Source organism: Heloderma suspectum, chromosome 1, assembly GCF_057233095.1.
Source record: "Heloderma suspectum isolate Gila_16-S chromosome 1, 16-S_ref, whole genome shotgun sequence".
Taxonomy (NCBI): Eukaryota; Metazoa; Chordata; class Lepidosauria; order Squamata; family Helodermatidae; genus Heloderma; species Heloderma suspectum.
Window position 1 is genome coordinate 50084122 of NC_139458.1, and position 23928 is coordinate 50108049.

Consider the following 23928-nt stretch of genomic DNA (forward strand, 5'->3'; position numbering starts at 1 on the left):
ACTGTTATTGATATAGTTCCACCAATGTACATAGTGCTTTCATGAGTAAAAAAAAAAAAAAAGCTCACGATTTAAAACCAACAGCAGAGAAGACAACAGAAGGAAGTGGAGGGAGAGGTGAGGACAGCATACATTATAGAGGTTATGTCCAGAAGCCCATATAAAGCTGAATATCTCTGTGGTTAATGTGCCCAATTAACTACAACCTATGTAAAACATTCCTACTGACATCTTTTGTGGTCAGGATGATCCATTATGATGCTTATGCAGAAGAAACAGCTGTTGGGCCACTTCACTCATTGGCAAGCAGTATGATATAACAAAGGCCATAAAAAGCCAGTTTCCTTTTAGAAAATTGAAATTTCAGACAAAACAAACAGTTTTAGGAGAGTCTGGAGAGGTCATGAATATTACACAGTGCTGTCATCTTGCACTGGACTGTAGCATCAACAAGGCATGTATGTTTGTGTTGGCTGTTAAGACTTGAGTTTACAGCGAGCCTAAACATCCATGTGCTAGAATGTTACTGTGGGATATTAATTCATCTTTCAAAAATTAGCTCTACATTAGCTCTGAAGCATCTTTACGCACAGTTCTATAACAATCTACTTCTCTTTCTCATTGCCTGTTTGCACAGTAGACAACAGAAGGGCATGACAGACTCCATATTTTACTCTGGTTTATAATGAAGGGTATCCTCACACTTATCTGTCCCCTCCTCAGACATACATTGAGAAGGAAGAAGGGGTAACTGGTAAGGGAGAGTCCTAGATAGAAACTGGTAATTAACCGCTAAGCGTGCTCAGGTGCATCAGTTCCTGCCAGGGCGCATAGGACTGTAGTTTCTTCTGCTGCCTGAGTCAGTTCATTTCCTGTTAAAGATGAGGTCCTGCCTCTAGCAAATTATTTATTTATTGTTCATTTCTATACCACCCAATAGCTGAATAGTGATGGTTCAATTTCATTTCATTTATTACATTTCTATACCGCCCAATATAGGCTGACCATATTTCCTTGAGACAAAAACAGGATATTGGGATGACAAAAACGGGACGGGGTTATGTAATATTCTGTACTCATGAAAAAGTAAGACGATAACAAACATTTTATTACATGAACATATTGAGCTAACAATTATTCTTCAGTGACAGAACTCATACAAAAATTTAGGTAGACGTAGAGGGGGACTGTATTACACCACGATCGTACCATGAATATTTCTCTGATGAAGTAATCTTACGCAGCAAATTTCGGTCTTTCAACACCTTATCATAAAACTTCTCACACTCCATGACACAATTTTGTTTTACAACTAACATAGCCCTCATTGTCTCAACACTTATCGGCGGAATGATAGTAGAAATAACAGTAAGACTCGCCCTTCTGGCTGCCACACGCTGAATGGGGCTTAGCGACCACCTCTTGAATTCCCCGCCACTGCAGACAAGCAAGGGGGTGGTGTCTGATCATCGCTAGCTCAAGAAGCCTGGCCCTGACTGGATGAAGTAAATGGAACTTCCTCTTTCGTCACACTAGTAGTTTTACTGCACGTATTGATTAGCATGAGATTAGCATGCTGGAGAAGACTCTTACGAGTCCCCTGGACTGCAAGGAGGTCAAATCAGTTAATCCTAAAGGAAATCAACCCTGACTGCTCATTGGAAGGACAGATACTGAAGCTCAAATATTTTGGCCACCTAATGCGAAGAGAAAACTCTCTGGAAAAGACCCTGATGCTGGGAAAGACTGAAGGCAAAAGGAGAAGGGGACGGCAGAGGATGAGATGGCTAGATAGCATCACCGATGCAATGAATATGAACTTGAGCACACTCCGGGAGAGAGCGGAGGACAGGAAGGCCTGGCATGCTATGGTCCATGGGGTCACGAAGAGTCGGACACGACTGAACGACTGAACAACAACAATTGATTAGCATAGAGCCTTATGATAAACGCGTTCAGTTTTTTACAAAAAATTAAAAAATGGGACAAAATTGACATATTAAAATGATGGGATGGTCAGGGAATATTAAAAAAGTGGTACTGTCTCGTTTAAAATGGTACGTACGGTCAGCCTAGCCCAATAGCCAAAGCTCTCCGGGTGGTTTACAAAGATTAAAAACCTTAAAAATACAATATTGTACATAATATAAAAATCATTTACATACAAACATAAACAGACAACACACACATATTTCAAGCTACTAAGAACAAATTAATCTCCTGCTTGCTTTGCTTCTCATTCAGAGTTAGCTGTAGGTTTCTCAAACCACTGGCATATAACAGATAGCATAGTGAACCACAACAGTGAACCCTTCCTGCCACTGGTTACTTCCTCTACCTTCTCAAGGTTTGTTTTTGTTTCATTTGGGGGTTTTTTGCTTAGGAAGGGGGCAATGGTATGAAAAGGGGTGCAGTTTCTTTTTTCAATTATTTTGCCAAATTTGCCCCAATTCCTTTTTTCAATTATTTTGCCAAAATACTTGGAAATACACAAGTCCCCTACTCTTCAACCATTCTCCAGGAAAGTTGAAATAAACATATGGATCCTGAATCAAGATGAAGGAAGTTCGTCCATCACTAGTTCTGACCAGTTTTTCACCACTGAAGAATATATAGCTAAAGTAGAACTCTAAATATCAATGGCCTTTGCAGAAATCATTGAATAGGAGCAGGCAGGGATCTAATTTCCTGCTGCTGGATCTTTCCTAAAATGTCACTCCAATTAGTGCATTTCATAGGTATCCTTCTGGGGAAGAAGAATTTGCATTAGAATTTGCTCTTATTTTGAAATAAACATATTTCGAGGTATGTGGTCCATTGTGGAAAAAGTTTTATTATGATTCAGATGTTGGGAGTGGAGCTGTTTGCAGTCAGCTGGACCCTAGGCCCTATATCATCCAGCAGAGCCAACCAGCTGCTCTTAAATTTCAGATGTTTTGACTACAATTCCCATCATCCTTCACCATTGGCTATGCTGGCTAGGACTGATGGAAGCTGTGACCCTCCAGATGTTTTGCTCTAGAAATTGTACACCTCTGCTTTATGTAATATAGTTCTAATCATTGTGGGGGTGGGGAATCCAGACATCTTTCTTCCTGGTAGACCTTCTGTTCATAAAAGAAGAACATAAGAGCATCCTTACTGGATCAGACCAGAGTCCAACCACTCCATTTCATGTAGTGGCCAACCAGATCTTCTGGAAGCCCATAAGGAGGGCATGAAGGCAACATCCTTCTACTGTTGATTCCTCCCCCCCCCCTCTACCCGATAGCATCTGGTCTAGAGGTCAAATTTGCTATCACCGCTAATTATAGTTTCAGACATAATCTTGGTATTTGTTCCAGTAGCTTTTCACTTCATGAGCATTAGACTGCTCCAGGGTTTGCTATCCAGTTTAAGATTGCCAAAGAGTTAAGAGCTTCAGGGAAGCACTATAAAGGACCCACAGCAGGATCACTGTTAACATTGATATATATGTCTCATTTTTTCCCTCCTTTTCTGAAATATATATAGAAATAAAGAGAAGTAGTGGTAGTGGTTCTCCAAGTAATTTATCTGGGTTGAGCGTGTTTACAGCTCAAAAAAAAAAAAAAAACTTGTAGTGTGAGTGATGATAGGAACACAAATCTCACCCCCTGCCCCCTGCCAATGCTGTTTTGTAACCTTTAAAAATTATTGGCTGGAGGACCACTCCCCTGCAAACAAGTGCAAGTGCAGTCATGTATGCCTTTAGTCAAACAAGCTTCATCCCATCATGTCTTTTACACTCACACCCTCCAGCAATAGAGCACATGACCCTGCAGCTTGTTAAAACGTGGTGAACAGTTGTCCTTTCATTGCGTGACGACCTTACCTGTAGTAAGACTCAATATGGTCCAATTAAGGGTTTGTGTCAGAATATTGTGGTTGGGGCATTCACTGATAGTTCATGTACCCTGAAACAGACTATACACATCTTTCATTTCCTGGGTTGCATGTAGCACCGACTTCTGTGGGGAGAGGCTAATCCCTGGAGATTATAATAGGGAAAGCAGAGGGGACCTAAGAAGAATATTATTGTTATTTTAAAGTAGAGAGACCTTTCCTTGAACCAAGACACTGGTTTGGAAAAGGTCACTGGATTTAATAGGGGAAGGAGCTAGACATACGGGTATTGTTGGTACTTTGCCAATTTCACTGAGAGTGGAATTAGATGTTATGTCTAACAGGGGCTGATGCCAAAAACAGCACCCCTGCATCAAGTTGCACCCCCCCTTCTCCTTGTATTGTTTAGGCACAGATATCATTTAGATCCCTCATATTTCCTCGCTTGCAGCCAATAATTTGGAGGGAGGTGAATGAAGTGCACAGTGTGATGATGCCACAAGATGGGTAAATAAATATGCCTAAACATGATGGGGAGACAATTCAACATGGAGCTACAGCAGCCCTGTGTCAAGTGCAATCTCCAGTTCAGCTCTCGGGGAATTGATTTTTATACGATCATTCACCATATCAGTGAAAGAAAGAAAACTGTGCACAGAATAGACTTACAGAATAGTGCTTTCCTCCTCCTCCTCCCTGCTGCAGCCCCATGAAAAGCTGCTCCTGAGGGCCAGGAGACCTTTGGGAATAGTGTGGGATGTGGCACAGGGGCTGCAGCTGGAGGAGAAATCCACAGAAATCAGGGATCTCCCCCACCCCTCGCTGCATGAACAGAAATCTCTTCTTCTTCATGCAGGCAGGATCCAAACAACAGGACACAATCCCCCGCCAAATCCTCCCCTTTTCTGTACATGCTGCTCTTATGTGGAATTGTTTCCTGCCATGCCAATCCCTGTTGGCCTCCCTCTTGCAAAAGCAGGAGGGCTGCACTTGCCCAATGACTGGATCGTGTCAATGTGTTTGAAATTGAACTAGCTGAAATTTCTTTCAACCTACGTACATACAGTTCTTTCCTGGTTTCACACACATGCGCACATACAATGGACAAACTACATCCATGATATGTTGTTTACTTGCAATGCACAGTGTTCCCAAAATACGAACAGCCCATAAAAATGACGAATGGGTGGCGATAACCCAGGCCACTACCTTGATTTTTTTATTTTTAGCAGCAGTGCCGGGCTCAGATATTTTGTACTTTGTTGGGCTCTGCAGTTATGAGTGAAGATGAAACAAAGAGACCAGCCTTGATCATTCCTTGCATAGAGGGAAGGCCCAAACTATTCTATTTCTGAGTTGTTTGTGTTCCTCTTGCTTGCAAATCATATATGGATTTTCCCCAAGTGTGGAGCATTGCCAAATCTTAACTGACAGGATGTTAACAAGTGATAGGTAAGCGAAGCGCTTCTCACCGCCACTGGTGCAGCCCATAAATCAAGCCTGAAATGCCAGAAGCTGTAGTGAAAGAATCGCCAAGGAGATGACATGTCTAAATGGCAGCAGCATTTCAGAGGTAATTGGAACCAGAGAAATTGGGGGGCGGGGCGGGGATGAAAATGGCATGAGGGTGATAGGCAAAGAGAAAAATGCAGCTGTTGGAGAATATGAGGTCTCTGCACTACTGCTGAGAGGACTGGGTGTGGGTGCTGACCTTGTGAGCAATCCCTTCTGGAGGCCATGAGGAAGAATGTTGTTATTGTACCAAATACCAAAATGAGAGAAATACATCAAATGCAGAAGACAACTCTGTTGTCTCCAAATCAAAATGCCTCCAGATCAAAATGATAGAAATTGGTTAAAATGTCAAGGATCTGATCATATCAAGAAAGAATGAAAGCCCAATATGGATGACAATTTTATTACACACCATACTACACATATGAGGCACTTCTAGACAAGACTGCTATTCACTAAAATTTACTGTGGGTTCAGACAACGATGTCTTCTGAATGTAGCCCTCCTGAGTTTTCAGAGGCAGTATGCCTATATATACCATTGCTGGGGAACATGGGCGGGAGGGTGCTGTTGCATTCATGTCCTGCTTGTGGGTTTCCTGTGGGCAGCTGATTGGCCACTGTGTGAACAGAATACTGGACTAGATGGGCCTTGGTCTGAGCTAGCATGGCTCTTCTTATGTTCCCATCGCTTCTTCCATCTTTTTCCTTACTGGAGAAAATCTGTTAAGGAAGGAAAGATGGAACAGCTGCACAATGCCCTCTGATTGGTAGTGCTATGAGCCCTCCATCTGGAAACACCCATGCACAATGTGAGCTATAGTTCCCCTTATCACATGGCAGGGTGATCAAAATGACCAAGATATCCCCATGTGAGAGAGCTCACTCTGCAGTTTTTTGGTCATATGTATGTTGAGGTAGGTAGGATTGGGAGGGGGGCATTATGTTACTGCTCCATTTGGCCCATGGTGCTTCAGAGAGAAGGTTTCAAGATGAAAAACACTGTGGTCTTCCTCCTCGCTCCCTACATTTTTGTGTAATGCCCAGTCTGTCAATAATATCAAAGACCAGGTGTTCTTTGAGCTTTTCTGTCAGTACTGAAGTGCAGACATTTTCCTAGCAGTTCAGCTAAGGCATTAAACTGCAAGGCATTAAAAAAGTACTTAAAAGACTGGCCACAATGCATGTAAATAGCTTTTTATGAGACCAAACAGGATCTTTGAACACAGAGGAGAAGAGATATAAAGCTTCAAAGGCTTACTCTAATGGCTTCAATTCCACAAGCAGAGTACAATAACTATTTTGAGATAAATACAGTTCATAGATTCACATCAATAAAAATACATCATTGTGTTTATCATTTTATCATATGGACCAAAATCAGTCATCACTCAGGTAAACTTAATTTCAGTGGGAGTTCTGAATAACAGCCCCTGAGTTTTAATTTTGTGAGGCTATACTGGACCAGTTTCCCATCAGGCCCAGCTGTCATTTCCCCATAGTCTTTGTGGGTTCCTGACAGAGTGGGTTCAAGTATGGGTTTTCCCTGGTCAGTGAGGCTACAGTGGCCTTCATCGTTCAGTTGCCACTTGTTGTTAGGGTTAAACCTCTATTTCTGCACATGAAAGGGAACTACAATCATGTATTGTGTAGGAATCTATTGTACTAAATATGGCCTCCCCTTTCCCAGCAGCATAGTGTGATAGAACCCCTTTGGAAGACAGAAGGGATATTGCTCCCGGGCCACCTAGAAAAACTGTGTTAATGGGAAAAAAAATCCATACAAAAGCTCCCAGGAGCCCCACATTCCTCTCCTAACCTCTTCAGGATGGATTGTTTCCAGGGTTTTCTCTCGCAGACAGGCAGTTTCCTAGTACAATACACTTTCCAGCACCAGGCATCTTTGTCCTTACAAGAGGAGACATGTCCCCATGGTTTGCTACATTGTCTCCTAGGGACTAATTACTCCACCCCCTTTTTTGTATTCTTCTATGTGCTCCAAACACAAAAGAGGGCCCCCCCTTATCCCAGGAAACAGAACCGGGGGGTTTCGGTCTTGCACAACCTTGGAAATGGCTATTTTCTCTGATTTTAGACAGGGATAGTTCTGTGGAAATGCTAGTTTGAAATAAATCAAAGCTTTTGGAAATGGAACAAGATCCCTGATGTCGCCAAAGTAGTTTTCAAAAAGCAGAAAGAATACTGTTTCTCTATAATCTGGGAAGACAATTGCTGCTGCTGCTACTAATGACTAATTTAATAATAATACAGTATCTCACTAGCAGTGTTCCTTGATATTGGCCTTATTTCCTCCCCATGAACGATTTAACCATCTATGCATTGGCAAGCTGATCTTTCCAGGCAGCTTAGGCAGGATGCACAGTATGATTTAAAAATATCTACATCATCAATAACATGGTAGACTTCTTTCTCATCTCAAAGCATCTGGAAGTGTGCAAAAACTTGTGTATCTCACCATTGGATTATACAACTGTCCACTGTGTCAAAGATGGACCACCTCGAAGCTGTGTATTTATCTCTGTATTTTAAGCAAATGTCTGTGTAATTTATGTTCTTCTGACCTGCACATTTCAAGCTCTTTCACTGATGATCCAGGAATTGCTCTATATATTACAGGGACTTTGCCCATGGCCACTTTGGTCTTTAGTATCAACTAACAAAATTGGGTGTGTGTGCAGTGTGTGTGTGTGTGTGGGGGGGTGTTTTGGAGGAAGGCCAGTCTTTTGCAATGAACCCTCTGTAGATTCAATGCATCTCTATGCAGGCTGCACACAAATTGCCACCTCTGGGGTCTCTGGGGGTGGGCGGGGTCCCTGTCAGTGGAGGCTGGGCCATGTATTAAAAGGGGTAAGTTTTGCCTACATTGTGATGATGTCCCCAAGTTTGTTTTTTCCAAGGGGGTAAATGGCAGTACCTATGCATGGTGCTATCAGTGTACTTTATGTCCACATCATTAAAATAGATGAGCTTTCTTCAAATACTCCAGGCTCATAGCCAGCCTAAGAAGGGGGGGCAAAAAAAGTAGGGGAGCACTTCATCTGGTTCGCAGGCCTTTTAAGAGACAAAATTGTAAACTGTTTTTAATTGTTTGTACAAAAATTTAGGGGGGCAAAGAAAATTTAGGGGGGCAAGCCCCCCTCCCCCCTGACTACAGGCCTGAAATACTCACCCCCAAATCTCATAAATATTGAGCTGATTCCACAAGTCAAGCCAAGGGGAGTTTGCCTATTGCTAAATTTAATAGGGGGAAACAGGTTTGAGGAAAGGATGACATGGAACAATCAGTTCTTACAAATCGAAGACAACAAAGATGCAGAACATGTGAAAAGACAAAGAAGATAATTGTAGCACAGTTTATTTGTCATGCTAATTCAAATTAATGGTTGCAGGAAGAATATCTAATTTTCGTCTCTGCACTAGTCTGGCTAAGACCCTTTAGACTGGAGAATGTCAGGACATTTAGGAGCCATTACTTAGGCAGCATGGAAAAGATAGAGAGCTAGGTTTTACTGACTGAATACTTTGGCTAGGTACCAAAATGGAGTTTTGCCCCTTTAAGATGAAAGTCAGTAATGGCAAACTGACTAAACCTTAGCAGTCACAATTAATATAAATTAATGCTGTGGTGAAATTCCCTGCCCCCTGCTGCATTTCACTGTCCTCTCTGCAGGCAAAGAAAACGACTTGGCCATTTCAGTGATATTGAGGGTGGGTGAGGGGAAAGCCAGCCAAACTTACTGGCAGCAGTGGTGCTCCTCTTGGTCGCTGTTGACCACCATTTCCCCCTCCAAGTCCCCTAGAACAACACGCAGAGCTTTTCTACATGAGGCTATTAATCGGCTGTATCTGTTTTCGGTTTCATTGCAGAATTGAGATCTGAGCACTAGATGAAGGGTGTTTCCTTTTCTGTTTTTCTGCTACATAACCTCTAGGTGGCATTGTGGTAGAGTGGAATAGCACACATACACCTAGGGATGTCAGAGAATTCCGCCACGGATCTCGGTGAGGCCGAATGCCAGTGCATTCGGCCCCCCAAAATCCATGGCAGAACGAAGCCCCCCGCCCCCCCACGAAAGGCGCGCGAAATGGAGCACTTACCTGCTGCCGTCCGTGCTGACTTGCGAATGGCGGCCGCGTCTGTGGCCACCATTCGCTTCCCCATTATAGCCGTGATAGGCTACGTAAATAATTACGTAGCCTATCACGGCTAACGCAGGGACGCCATTTGCGTCCCTGCGGAGGCCGTGATAGGCTACGTAAGTATTTACATAAGTATTTACGTAGCCTATCACAGCAAAAAAACAAAACAAAACAGCGGACGCAAATGGTGGCGGCTACGGTGGCCGCCATTTGGGTTCCCTTTTTTTTGCCATTTTAGCCTATGTAAATATTTACGTAGGCTATTACTGCAAAAAGAAAAAAGGGAATGCAAATGGCGGCCACTACGCCATTTGCATTCCCTTTTTTCTTTTTGCAGTAATAGCCTACGTAAATATTTACATAGGCTAAAACGGCAAAAAAAAAGGGAACGCAAATGGCGGCCGCCGTAGCCGCCGCCATTTGCGTCCAGTGTTTTGTATTTTTTTTTGCCGTGATAGGCTACATAAATATTTATGTAGCCTATCACAGCAAAATACAGGGACGCAAATGGCGGTGGCTATGGCAGCCGCCATTTGCGTCCTTGCAGGCTGCCCTGTCCGGCTGCGGGTGGCCCCGGCCGGCAGCTCTGCGGAATCTCCGAGGCCAGCTGGACAGAATTTCGGGGGGAGGGACGGACCGCCTCCCCCCCATCGTGAATGTCACCCTTCGAAAAGGTAAGTGACTTTCGCACATCCCTACATATGCCAGAAAAAATCACACTTTCTTTTGCTTTCACAATTAAAGCCACATTTTCCCTGCTCTAAAAAAACTCTCTGAAAGTGCTGGTTAGACACAGAAGCAAAACTGGAAGATCAGGTAGTTGTCTAAAGAACCCATAAGCAACCATCAGTAGGGAATGATGAGGGCATGATAAATGACTCATGTAGAAATGTCCTAAGTGATGATGTAACATCATTCTGTGGGAGATTCTGAGGGAAAAATGGCAACCTCCAGCTGCTAGAAGTTCTGTCACCACAAGAAAAGTGGCAGTGGAGAAAAACATTGAGATGAGGAGTGGTTTTGGAGCAGATTTTGCCTCCCCACCCCTCAATTAAAGTCAAATATTTTTGATAACTTAGCCTTATCCAGAAGCTAACTGGCAAAAAGGGTAGATAATAATGTATTTTTAAAAAATGAAAGGTTCCTGCCATTTCCCTGCTATACTTTGACCTATATGGCAGTTATAGACCCTAGTAAACAGGTTATAGATTGGCCAGAGACATGGAATTGCAAATTATAAGGAAGCCAATGCTAAAGCTGATTGTGTTCCTGGGATAATATTCAGACATTGCTCCTTAATGTTGATAGATTCTACTCTCTGCAAAAACAGAAATTCATCCAAAAGAACTCAAGAAAACTTCAAGAGCAATTTCAGGTAAGTGCTCTGATTCTGAATTACAGACCTGGGAACAGAGAGATAATTCTGGGTTTCCCTTAACTGTGATCTTAAGCATATGTATTGTTTAATCTTAGTAGCCATGGAACCAAAGGCTAGTTAATGGCACTAAAATATATACCCTAATAGGTCCTTTGAGGAGGGTTGTAATTATGTCATATTTAGATGTTGTAACAAGCATGGAGACCCATTCCTTACAGCTTTCTTGTGCTCTTAAGGTGTACAATCCCCCTAAATGGCTATTACAAGTTGAATCTACTAAATATAAATACTCCTTATGCAGGTCTTTGTGCACTAAAGTAATAAAAACTAGATTGAAAAACCAACTGAAAAGCCCAGGAGTAGACTTATAATTTCCTAATGGGAATTCACATAGAAGCTGCAATCCTGAAGACACCTACAGGGGAGTAAGCCTCATTGAACACAGTGAGACTTACTTCCAAGTAGGCAAGCATAGGGTTGTGTTGTGAAAGAGTTCAAGAACCATTCAGGGGCTGGGAGAGAGAAAGTAGAATTGGAATTGTTGTTGTTGCTGCTGTTCAGTCGTTCAGTCGTGTCCGACTCTTCGTGACCCCATGGACCATAGCACGCCAGGCCTTCCTGTCCTGCGCTCTCTCCCGGAGCGTGCTCGAGTTCATATTCATTTTTATTTATTGCATTTATATCCCGCCTTTTTCCCTCTTGCAAGGAACCCAAGGCATCTTACATTATCCTCCTCTCAGTTTTATCCTCACAACAACAACCCTGTGAGGTAGGTTGGGCTGAGAGTCTGTGACTGGCCCAAAGTCACCCAGTGAGCTTCCATGGCCAAGTGGGGACTAGAACCGGATCTCCCGGCTCCCAGTCCGTCACTCTCACCACTACACTACACTGGCTCATTGCATCGATTCATTGCATCGGTGATGCTATCTAGCCATCTCATCCTCTGCTGTCCCCTTCTCCTTTTGCCTTCAATCTTTCCCAGCCTCAGGGTCTTTTCCAGGAGTTTTCTCTTCGCATTAGGTGGCCAAAATATTTGAGCTTCAGCTTCAGTATCTGTCCTTCCAATGAGCACTCAGGGTTGATGTCCTTTAGGATTGACTGATTTGACCTCCTTGCAGTCCAGGGGACTTGTAAGAGTCTTCTCCAGCACCACAGTTCGAAAGCATCAATTCTTCGGCGTTCAGCCTTCCTTATAGTCCAGCTCTCACAGCCATATGTTGCTACTGGGAAAACCATAGCTCTGATTATACGAACCTTTGTCAGCAAGGTGACGTCTCTGCTTCTTACTATGCTGTCTAGGTGTGCCATAGCTTTCCTCCCAAGGAGCAAGCGTCTTTTAATTTCATGGCTACAGTCACCGTCTGCGGAGATCTTGGAGCCCAAGAAAGTAAAATCTGTCACTGCTTCCATTTCTTCCCCTTCCATATGCCAGGAAGTGATGGGGCCAGATGCCATGATCTTCGTTTTTTTAATGTTGAGTTTCAGACCAGCTTTTGCACTCTCTACTTTCACCCTCAACAAGAGGCTCTTTAGATCCTCTTCGCTTTCTGCCATTAGGGTGGTATCGTCTGCGTATCTGAGGTTGTTGATAATTCTCCTGGCAATCTTAATCCCGACCTGTGATTCATCCAACCCGGCATTTCTCATAATGTACTCTGCATATAAATTAAATAAGCAGGGCGACAATATACAGCCTTGTCGTACTCCTTTCCCAATTTTGAACCAATCGGTTGTTCCATGTCCAGTTCTTACTGTTGCTTCTTGTCCCTCTTACAGGTTTCTCAGGAGACAGGTAAGGTGGTCTGGTACTCCCATCTCTTTAAGAATTTGCCACAGTTTGTTGTGATCCACACAATCAAAGGCTTTAGCGTAGTCAATGAAGCAGAAATAGACGTTTTTCTGGAATTCTCTTGCTTTCTCCATGATCCAGCGAACGTTGGCGATTTGATCTCTAGTTCCTCTGCCTCTTCGAAACCCAGCTTGTACTTCCGGTAGTTCTCGGTTCACATGCTGCTGAAGCGTAGCTTGTAGGATTTTGAGCATCACCTTGCTGGCATGTGAAATGAGCGCAATTGTGCGGTAGTTTGAACACTCTTTGGCGTTGCCCTTCTTTGGAATTGGAATGTAAACTGACCTTTTCCAGTCTTGTGGCCACTGTTGAGTGTTCCAAATATGGTGGCCTATTGAGTGCAGCACTTTAACAGCATCATCTTTTAGGATTTTAAATAGCTCAGCTGGAATACTGCTATCTCCACTAGCTTTGTTGTTAGTAATGCTTCCTAAGGCTCACTTGACTTCACTCTCGAGGATGTCTGGCTGAAGTTCAGTGACCACACTATCATGGCTATCAGGGACATTAAGATCTTTCTTGTATAGTTCTGTGTATTCTTTCCACCTCTTCTTAATCTCATCTGCTTCTGTTAGGTCCCTGCCTTCTTTGTCCTTTATCATGCCCGTCTTTGCACAAAACGTTCCCTTGAGATCTCCGATTTTCTTGAAAAGATCTCTAGTCTTTCCCATTCTATTGTTTTCCTCGATTTCTTTGCATTGTTCATTTCAGAAGGCCTTCTTGTCTCTCCTTGCTATTCTCTGGAACTCTGCATTCAGTTGGGTATATCTTTCCCTTTCTCCCTTCCTTTTCGCTTCCCTTCTTTCCTCAGCTACTTGTAAAGCCTCATCAGACAGCCACTTGGCTTTCTTGCATTTCTTTTTCTTTGGGATGGATTTCGTTGCTGCCTCCTGAACATGTTACGGACCTCCGTCCATAGTTCCTCAGGCGCTCTGTCTATCAGGTCTAATCCCTTAAATCTATTCCTCACCTCCACTGTATATTCACAAGGGATATTATTTAGGTCATACCTGAATGGTTTAGTGGTTTTCCCTAGGGATGGCGGAGAATTTCTCCCCGAAACTTCGGGGGGCCGAGCGCCAACGTGTTTGGCCCCCCGAACAAGTTTCGGGGAGAAATCCTCCGCCCCCCCCGCCCCCGCACACACCCCCGGGACGGGACTTACCTTCGCCGAATGTCCCTCCCGGCGGCGGGTCCGGCCGGCGGTTCAGCGGGTGTTCGTGCGGGGCGGGAGCAGCAGCCGGTCTTTTGACCGGCTGCCGCCGCTGCCATTCCAATCAAAGAAAAAAAAACGCCCCCGTGATAGGCTACGTGACAATTAACGTAACCTATCACGGCTAGATTTGCAAAGTCAGCCGTGATAGGCTACGTAAATCGTCACGTAGCCTATCACGGGTGACTTAAAAAAAAAAGCGCGTACGGATAATGGCGGCCCCCATAGGGAGCCGCCATTCCCATTCCTTATTTGGTCGCTGTAGTCTACGTAAAGATTTACGTAGACTACAGCGACCAAGTAAGGAACGCGAATGGTGGCTCCCTATGGGGACCGCCATTAGCGTACGTGCTTTTTTATTATTTTTATTTAAAGTCACCCGTGATAGGCTACGTGACGATTAACGTAGCCTATCACGGCTGACTTTGCAGATCTAGCCGTGATAGGCTACGTTAATCGTCACGTAGCCTATCACGGGGGCGTGTTTTGTTTTTTTTAAACTTTCAAGTTCGCGGCCGGGCGAGGCGGGAAGCCTCCACCCCGGCCTGAATTTCAGCCTGGGCGAGGCGGGAAGCCTCCCCCCCCGGCCTGAATTTCGGCCGGGGCAAGGCGGGAAGCCTCCCCCCCTGGCCTGAACTTCGCGGGGGGGGGCAGCGAAGCGCCTCCCCCCCACCGCGAACAAGCTTCGGCGAAAGGTAAGGGACTTTCATCCACCCCTAGTTTTCCCTACGGTCTTCAATTTAAGCCGAAATTTTGCAATAAGAAGCTCATGATCTGAGCCACAGTCAGCTCCAGGTCTTGTTTTTACTGACTGTATGGAGCTTCTCCATCTTTGGCTGCAAAGGACATAGTCAATCTGATTTCGATATTGACCATCTGGTGATGTCCATGTGTAGAGTCGCCTCTTGTGCTGTTGGAAAAGCGTGTTTGCTATGATCAGCGTGTTCTCTTGGCAAAACTCTATTAGCCTTTGTCCTGCTTCATTTTGTACACCAAGGCCATGCTTGCCTGTTATCCCGGTGATTTCTTGACTTCCTACTTTAGCATTCCAATTCCCTATGATGAAGAGGATATCTTTTTTTGGTGTTAGTTCTAGAAGGTGTTGTAGGTCTTCATAGAACCGATCAACCTCAGCTTCTTCAGCCTCAGTGGTTGGGGCATAGACTTGAATTACTGTGATGTTGAATGATTTGCTTTGGATTCATACTGAGATCATTCTATCGTTTTTGAGATTGTACCCCAGTACTGCTTTTCCCACCCTTTTGTTGACTATGAGTGCTACTCTATTTCTTCTAATGGATTCTTGCCTACAGTAGTAGATATAATGGTCACCTGAATTAAATTCACCCATGCCTGTCCATTTTAGTTCGCTGATTCCCAAGATGTCAATGTTCAATCTTGCCATCTCATGTTTGACCACCTCCAGCTTACCCTGATTCATTGATCTTACATTCCAGTAAACAATATTGTTCTTTACAGCATCGGACTTTCTTTTCACCACCAGACACATCCACAGCTGAGTGTCCTTTCGGCTTTGGCCCAGCCGCTTCACTCTTTCTGGCGCGACTTGGAAATTCCCTCTGCTCTTCCCCAGTAGTATATTGCACACTTTCCGACCTGAGGGGCTCATCTTCCGGCGTCATCTCTTTTAGCCTTGTGATACGTTCCATGAGGTTTTCTTGGCAAGAATACTGGAGTGTGTATTCCAGCCATTTCCTTCTCCAGATTAAGCCATTTTACCCAAGTATTAAGTTTGGAATCCTTTTGCCAGTTCTAAAACCATACAGTAATGCATCCCAAGAGCTGTGTTTTCTATTTCAGTAAGTGTAGCAATAGCAAACACGTCACTATAATATCTATCTCCAACTTCACTGCTGTATACCTCCTTTTCTTGCATTCTGGTTTCAGCATATCTTTATATCTACCAAGATATAAATGCCTGTGGAATTTAAAGTTTAAATTCCTGTGGACAGACTGACAAGAAGATTATTTTGTTGAGGGCTTGGTTTCATTCCTGCCTTCATTTCTCCATCCCTTAGTTTGACCCAGAAGGAGGAATGCTTTGGCTATATGGTAATTAACCACCAAGAAGGCCCAATTGCCTGTCTCACCAGAGACTAGGCACTCACATAATTTCTCTTGCTGTATCCAAACCTTGACAGTAGACCTGTGCTGCAGTTAAAATTCCTGACTCCCATGCTTCTCCTCTCCTCTTCCCTGCTGGAGGAAACCAGCAGCAGAAAAGTCCTCCCCAATCACCATGATGGAGTGCTTTTCATGTCGACATACTTTATTGTGCTGTGCAGAGAAAACTATAACCCCTTTTTTCTCCCCTCAAGTCCTCCACAAAACTTAGACTGGACCTAACTACTATTACCTGCTCCATCAGCCAGTTGCCTTCCTGCCCTTGGTTAACTTTTAATTGGCCACTCCTTGTACAGCATTCACTGCTGAGTGCTTAGGCGGACAACCATCAGAGGTTGCTCCCTCTGGGGTCTTCTAGTCCTAACTGCAATACAAGATCTCAGCAGATGAGATAAGAAAGCTGATTCCACCTTCAGGGCAAAGAGGTTATCCCCTATCTGAAGACTATTTCTGTTGTATCCTGATTCTTACCCATAATACTTTTGCAGGGCTGCACTGTTGACTCATTCCTGTAGTCTCCTGGGAGAAATCCTTAATGTGATATTACCATTTTATTTTTCTTTTGTATTCTTTCATATTGTTTTTATTAGTTGGTCTCAATGTTTTTAATGGTTTTGATTATATTGTGAAGGCCTTTTACTTTTAACAGGAAAGTAGGATACAAATGAAATGAACACATACACACATATATACAGTGGTTAGTGCCTCTTTCATAGATATTTTCTCCCTATGATAACTTTCACATTTTGTTTTCCCGTTTAATAAAACATTTAATCCCATTCTACTTCCCACACTTTCTTATCATTCACAGATGAGATTGGTAAATTTCCGTCTTCATTCAAGTAACTGATATACTGGGTTTTAGTGACGCCCCTCTCCCCCGGTGCTGCTCCTGCCAAAGATCACACTCGCATGTGTGTGTGTGTGTGTGTGTTTAGGGTGCAATCGTACAAATGTTTAGACAGAAAAAAGTCCTACAACTCCCAGCATCCCCCAGCCAGCATAGCTAAACATGCATAGGGTTGTTACCTTAATGACATCCACAAGTAGTCAAAATTACTTTTGACTCAATTGTGTTATGAAATCTAATGCTCCTTAATTTGTCCCCGTTATTAATCTACAGGCTATTTCTATCCTTGCATCAGATCTCTTTGTCAAAAGACTACAGCAACAACACAATGCTCGTATAAGTCTGCAACAAACTGAACTAGCCCCCAAATGCTGTTTTTCTTCTACCATTTATAGGAATGGTATACGTTTATAAATGTTCCTCCTGACAATTGCAGAGGAATTTCTGATAGTAAATTGAAAGGTTAGTCATGTGTGGGAATGCTAGATCAGGAAATTATGTCCTATGGGTTGGATCAAGCCCAAAGCCTGGCTCAGGTCTGCATGAAGGTGATACCTAGGTCCATTGAACTGAGCCGCGTGGCATGAGAAGGGGAACAGGGTATGCTATTATTGCATCCGCTGATCTTGTGGTATCTTCTCCTCACTTCCCCCCAACGTATGTGAGAACTTGCCAAGAAAGAACGATACTGATTCAGGGACCACTGAAAGCCAAGGTAGGTGGTGTCGGGGAGAAGGAGGAAGAAAAGGCACAAGAGCAGTGTGGCTGGCTTCCATTCCCCTGCTTAAGCTGAGGGGAAAGAAGAGATGAGTTGTAAGGAGTGGGTTGTAGCAGCAGCAACATACCCTACTTCTCTTTTCTCCACCTGAGCTCTTTGAAGAGGTGGAGAGGTCAGAATGAAATGGCAGTGGTAGCATTGGTGGATTCAACTTTCCTTCCCTCTTTAGGTAGCCTGAAGGAAGTGAGGAACAGTGTGCCTTTCTGTATGTTTTAGCATCTACTCAGATTTATTTATTTTTTGCTATCATTATCGGAGGTGGGTGGGGAGTTAAGGTGAATACTTACGCATAGCCAAAAAAGAGGACACAAATTTACATAATGTGCAAATTTAGAAGTAATTGCTATCATTTAAATAGAAAGACAATACATCTCACTAGAGTAGGAAAGACTGCAACCAGGTGACCTGAATGCCTGCTCAGTCTGTTGCCCAGGTACTACCTGTTGGAGGGCAACTTCAAGGCCCTTGCTCTCCCTTCTTAGGGTTTCTTATGTTTTTTTTTTTAATCTTTAAACCAGACTTGGACTTGACAGCCCTTCAAAGACAGGACACCTTCCAATAGGGGATTGTCCTCTGTTAAGTAAGATGCATGGACATCTGAGGCAAAGTAGTAGGGGCAAATGAGTCAGGGCTTCAAGAGCAGGAGGAGAATTCTGAATGTCTGTCTTTGGGATTTTCAAAGGTTAGCAGATATTGCTTGTTGCTCCAACTGATGTGGTTTGCCCTCTGTTACCAGGGCTTGGAAGGGGCAATACAAGCCAGAATAACTGCCTTTTCATCCCAAACTGCCCTGCCCTTTGTTTTGACTCCAGATGGGGAGAGGCATGAAACCAGTTGAGTCATTGCTGGTGCCACACACTGTCCAGAAACTGTCTCCTTGTTTAGGTAATGGCCTGGAAAAGGTGCTAAAAAGAAAAGCACAGGATCAACTGGCAGTTACAGCTAGGTTACCCACCAACAGATTCCAACCTTACAGTGTGTTGGGCTAGGATAAACAGGTGTCTGTAATACTGGCTGAGGGTGGAAACTAAACTCCCCCTGCTTGACTTCTGATGCCCTACAGCAGGGGTGGCAACTTGTGGCCCCATCAGATGTTTTGGCCCATAACTCCCATTAGCACTAGCCAGCATAGCCAAGAATTATACAAATTGTAGGCTAAAGTATTTGGAGGACCACAAGTTGCCCACTCCTGCCTGACACACCATAGCTGAGTACTCCTGGAGTCTATTGCAATATTCTTGCACCAGCTAGATATAAATAACTCTGCAATCAGGAATTATAAATTGAGGCCTAATTTGCATGGGATTCATTTATGGCAGACTTCCCCAAACTGGTGCCCTCCAGATGTGTTTGACTACAACTTCCATAATCTTCAGTCAGCATGTACAAGCCTTGTGGAAAGAAGATGACAGAACTTTGCAGGCAGACATAGTTGATCTTTTCCTCTACCTACTCTACAAAATTATCTTCAAAATGTTTAAGCTGAAGGTCTGATGTGTAGGACATAACTGTATCTTCCAGGCAAGAGGCTGTGGAATGGGTAGATGCAATGCAATAAACTCAATAACCAAGTTGTGCGCTGGGGACTTTATTTTGTTTTAAATAAGGGACACTTTATTTAAAACCAAAACACAAAACACAAAACCAACCACAGTGATGAAAAGTAGCAAGGCTATATCACCCATAAAGCTATTATTTGCAATTGAAGCAGACTTGTCCTTCTAATCGATGACATTATGAGATTTTGCATTAGCACTTGGTCTGGGCATACTGTGTGAAGCAGGGGTCCCCAATAAGGTGCCCACCAGCACCTGAAAATTTATTTTTTATTTTTTTTAAAATTAAACATATGTTTTGGACATCGCCAAAACATATGTTTAAAAGACGCATTAGCTGTATTGCACTGCCAGCAAATAGCTGAATTAGGCAACCCCTTACTAAAGAGACACTGCGGTGTGCAATAGACTCAAAACAAAAGTTTTTGCTTTATAAGATGCAGCCTAAGATCCATAGACGCAACAGGCAGACACCAAAGGAGTGACCCACTGACTAGGCATTTTGTGGTGGTGCCCAGAGTAGTATCTCAAATTCCCAAATGCACCCATGGTCCAAAAAGATTGGGGACCCAGGTATAAAGAATAAGGTGGAGGCACAATACTCTGATCATGCGATCAAGGTCTTCAGATATTGCTTGGCTTCTCTCAGTAACAAAAATGCATCAGATTGATTTCACGATTGTGACAAACTTTTGCTGGTTTGTGCCCTGCAAATTTACTAGGTCCTGTGGGACGCTTGGGTTTTTGTAAATGGAAATGTTGGTGGTTGCAATATAACCCTCAATGTGACCTATAGAATGAATCTCTGTTGGCTTGAGCTGTTTGTGCAGCCTCATGATACACTCTCCCCCTTCTGTTATGGCCCTTGTGTTATACTGAGTCATCCATATACCGAACTTTCTTGGTTACTATAGAACTGCCATCCTCAATTATTTAGTTACAGGAAAGACTGAGGATTAACCCAGTGGCATTTGTATTTAGAGCACAGTGTTTTCTGATGGGAATTAATAGGCACTCCTGCATTTGTCATTATAATTTCCTCACCGCCCTCTGGGCTGTCATCACACTGTCTCCACAGTTCGTTCTTCTGCACAGCCTTTATCTCTGTTGAGTCTGCTAGCAGGGGAAGTGTTACAGTTCCTCCGCTTGAGACTGCAGAGGTCCAGGCTGTTATTGGGGAGCTGGAAAAGGAACACTCTGTATTCCTTGTTCTCATGCTGTGCTTTTGACTGCTACTTCTAGTTCTGGCACCATTCCCTCCTGTGCAGGACACACCAGTCTCTGGAGAGACCCCAGTCACCTGGGCTGTTAGCATTGCTTCTGTTCAAACTAAAGCCATTTTATATGTACATATGCAGACCTCTCCAGTTGGGTCTTGATGCAGTTTTCCCTCTTGTCCTGAGGTGGGAACCAGTGCCCAAAGGGACCCATTATCCCCAGCCTAATTTCATGCAATCCTCAGCATCCTCCGGCTCTCTGGATGCTGCAGGCCCACTCTTGCTCTCCAGAGGCCAGTCCACAGAGCTGGGGAACAGGCAGCAGCACAGTATAGGAGTGGCAGGCAGGAACACAGGTCTATCCCTATTCCATCTCCAAGGTTTACTGGACCAGGTCCTCTTGTTTAGGGGTGTCATAGCCCACTGCTGTTTTTGCCACTTGCAAAAGTGCCTAGTTGGCCATCCATAAGGTGTATTAAGGCAGGGGTGGGCAGCTTGTAGCCCTCCAGATGTTGTTGGACAACAGTTCCCATCAGCCCTAGCCAGTGGTGAGGGATGATGAGAGTTGCAGTCAGTGGTGCAGCTAGGGCTGAACCTTGGGGCCAGTCCCCCCTGCCCCAACTGACCACCCAGAAAGCAGCAAGCAATGAGGCATCAGAAACAAACTCCAGTTTACTGCTGAAGCCATGCTGTAGCTATGATTCAAGTGAGTTAAAAAGATGGAAAACTGCACATGCTCAAAGTATTTTTTTTATCAGCATTGGCAAACAGTGTTGTTGTTGTTCTAACATCAGGAATGTAGAAGAAGCTTGAAAGCATGGAACGGCGGGGTGGGGCACAGAAATGTTAGTTTTGTGCTTCACTACTGAAGTAATACACAGGCCCACCTAAATGGGCCTCTCATAAGACCATTTACTCCAGGATCTAAAATTACCTAGGTGCACCACTGGTTGCAGCCTAACAACATCTGGACAGCCACAAATTGCCCATCCCTGCTTAAAACTGGGAGTAACAAGGACATTCTTGAGAGAAGCCAGTATAATGAGGACTGTGTAGCTTGGGGCAAAGCAATCAGGGAGCCCACTTTATCTCTCTGTTATTTGTTTTTTAAATAATTAATCTGAGAAAAGGTGCTGGGATATAACTGAACCATTTTTTTCTACTGCTTTTTGCTTCTAATTACCAAAAGTAGTGCAGAAATACAAAATTATTTTTTCTTTATTTAAATTTTGCGTGTCTAATACGAGATGCTCTGAGCATGTAACATTACATTTAAAATTACATACATTATACAAATAATTAAATAGATTCTTGAAAATACAGAGTATTTACTTAGTGCCAAGTATTTTAAAGAGACACATGCAGAATTTTACATGCATGTACCCTTCACATTTGTCCCAACTGACAAGGCACACGTATATTTTGTACTTGGATATCTCAGTACAAAATGCAAAGTGAGAATCAGTTCAGGAAAATGCTTGCGGGTGACTATGCTTTGGTGAATCCCTAAGAGGACTTGTGGGACAACCACAAAAATGCCTTTGTACATATTTGCAATTTTGTAACTTGGCACATTGATGGTACTGCTGAGAGGGCACATGATCAGTGTGATTACTGAGCAAAGAACAGTTTCAAACTGCTGTTCCAAACCACAGTAAGCCCTATCGCTTTACAACTTGAGCTGTCTCAATCTCAAATATCGCTGCAAACAGGGTTTTCACTTTTTAAGCGCCCCCCAGGTTTCTCTCTCATTTGTATTCACATGTTTACATATAGAGTTGTGCGCCAGCCTCCACAGTGTGTGGTCCAGGCCATTGTTAATATGCATGATTATGTTTAGAGAACACCACTCCCAAAGCGTCTGGCCTGAAACACCCACAGGGCTGGCCTTTGCCTTTGTCCCTCCCTGTGTCTCAGAGGTGCCCTGCTTAAGTGAAAGCAGAAGAAATATTAAAGTAAACAAACACCAACATGTAAACTGGGAGTTGCTGGACAGCTTTCCATGCTCCTTGTTTTGACAGCAGACCATCACTGACACACGTCTGGTTTTCTGGCTGGGCTATTTCCAAGGCTGGGTTTGCCTCTGAGGATTTGTGATGGAGGATCTCACAGGGCTGGTGCTGGTGACCTGAGGGCCAGCGAGTGTCACTGGAAATGTCTCTTGAATGCTGTCTTGAGGCTCCTGTGTGGAAATATCTTTTGATTTCAGCAGGAGGGATTCAAATAACTGAAAATGCTTCAAGCCACGTCTTTGATGACAAAGCCTGATGGATGGAAGCATCTCCAAGAGATTTCCTTGCTGCCTTCTTGACTCTGGCAGCTCCTTCTCCTGTCTCAGAAGATATCCATTTCCAGAGTGTCTCTCATTCTTTATCTTTCCTTATGTTGGAGTTTGCTCCATTGCCATGTGCAAGATTTCCCAGAGTCTACAGTGCAATGCAGCAGCCACATTTGGAATACTGTGTATAGGTCTGGTCACCCCATTTAAAAGGATATTGTAGGGCTGGAAAAGGTATAGAAAAAAAGCAGTTTTTTTCAAAAGATTCCAGCAACATTTTTCCTACAAGAAAGGCTGATGTGTTTGAGGCATTTTGGTTTTTAAAAAAAGACAATAAGGAGGAACATGAGAGAGGTGTATAAGTTTATGAATGTGTGGAGCTGATCGATAAGACATAATATTTTCACCTTTTCTCATAATTCCAGGATTCACCTAATAAAATTGATTGGCAGTAGATTCAAGACAGGGCAAACAAAATCAAGTACTTGTTCACATGATGGATAATTAACTTATGAGATTCCCTACCCCAAAATGTGGTGATGTTCAGTCACCTAGATGGCTTAAAAATATTTTAAAAATTCACAAAAACCAACTATGCAATTCTGTCCATAATTTATCCTGGCTGGATATTTATTTATTTTATTTATTTATTTCATTTCTATACCGCCCAATAGCCGAAGCTCTCTGGATGAGGACAGGAAGCTGACTAAGTTCCCTTGTGCGGGCAGATCGCAAAGATATTCCAGTGTCAGGCCATACTAGTGTAATGTTATGCTTCCATAACTGCGAGACTGGTGTCACTCTACTGGCACAAGAGCCAAAGGGTGGCAGTAGGGGCATAGCAGGGGAGGAGTGGGACTTAATCAAAATACTCTGCTTGCTTAGATCTTGGTCCCACTGATAAAAGTGGTAGTTAACTTAAAATACTCCCATTCAACTCCATACTCCCATTCAACTCAAGTGGTAGTTAACTTAAAATACTCCCATTGAGTAACTAAATAACTCAATGGAGAACCCAAAATGACTGCCCCAGTGTCCCACCTCCCCCAGTTCTATATTACAGCCACAATGTAGGATAGAATTCAGTAGTGCAGTGGTAAATTTTGAAGCGCAGGCACTCATTGT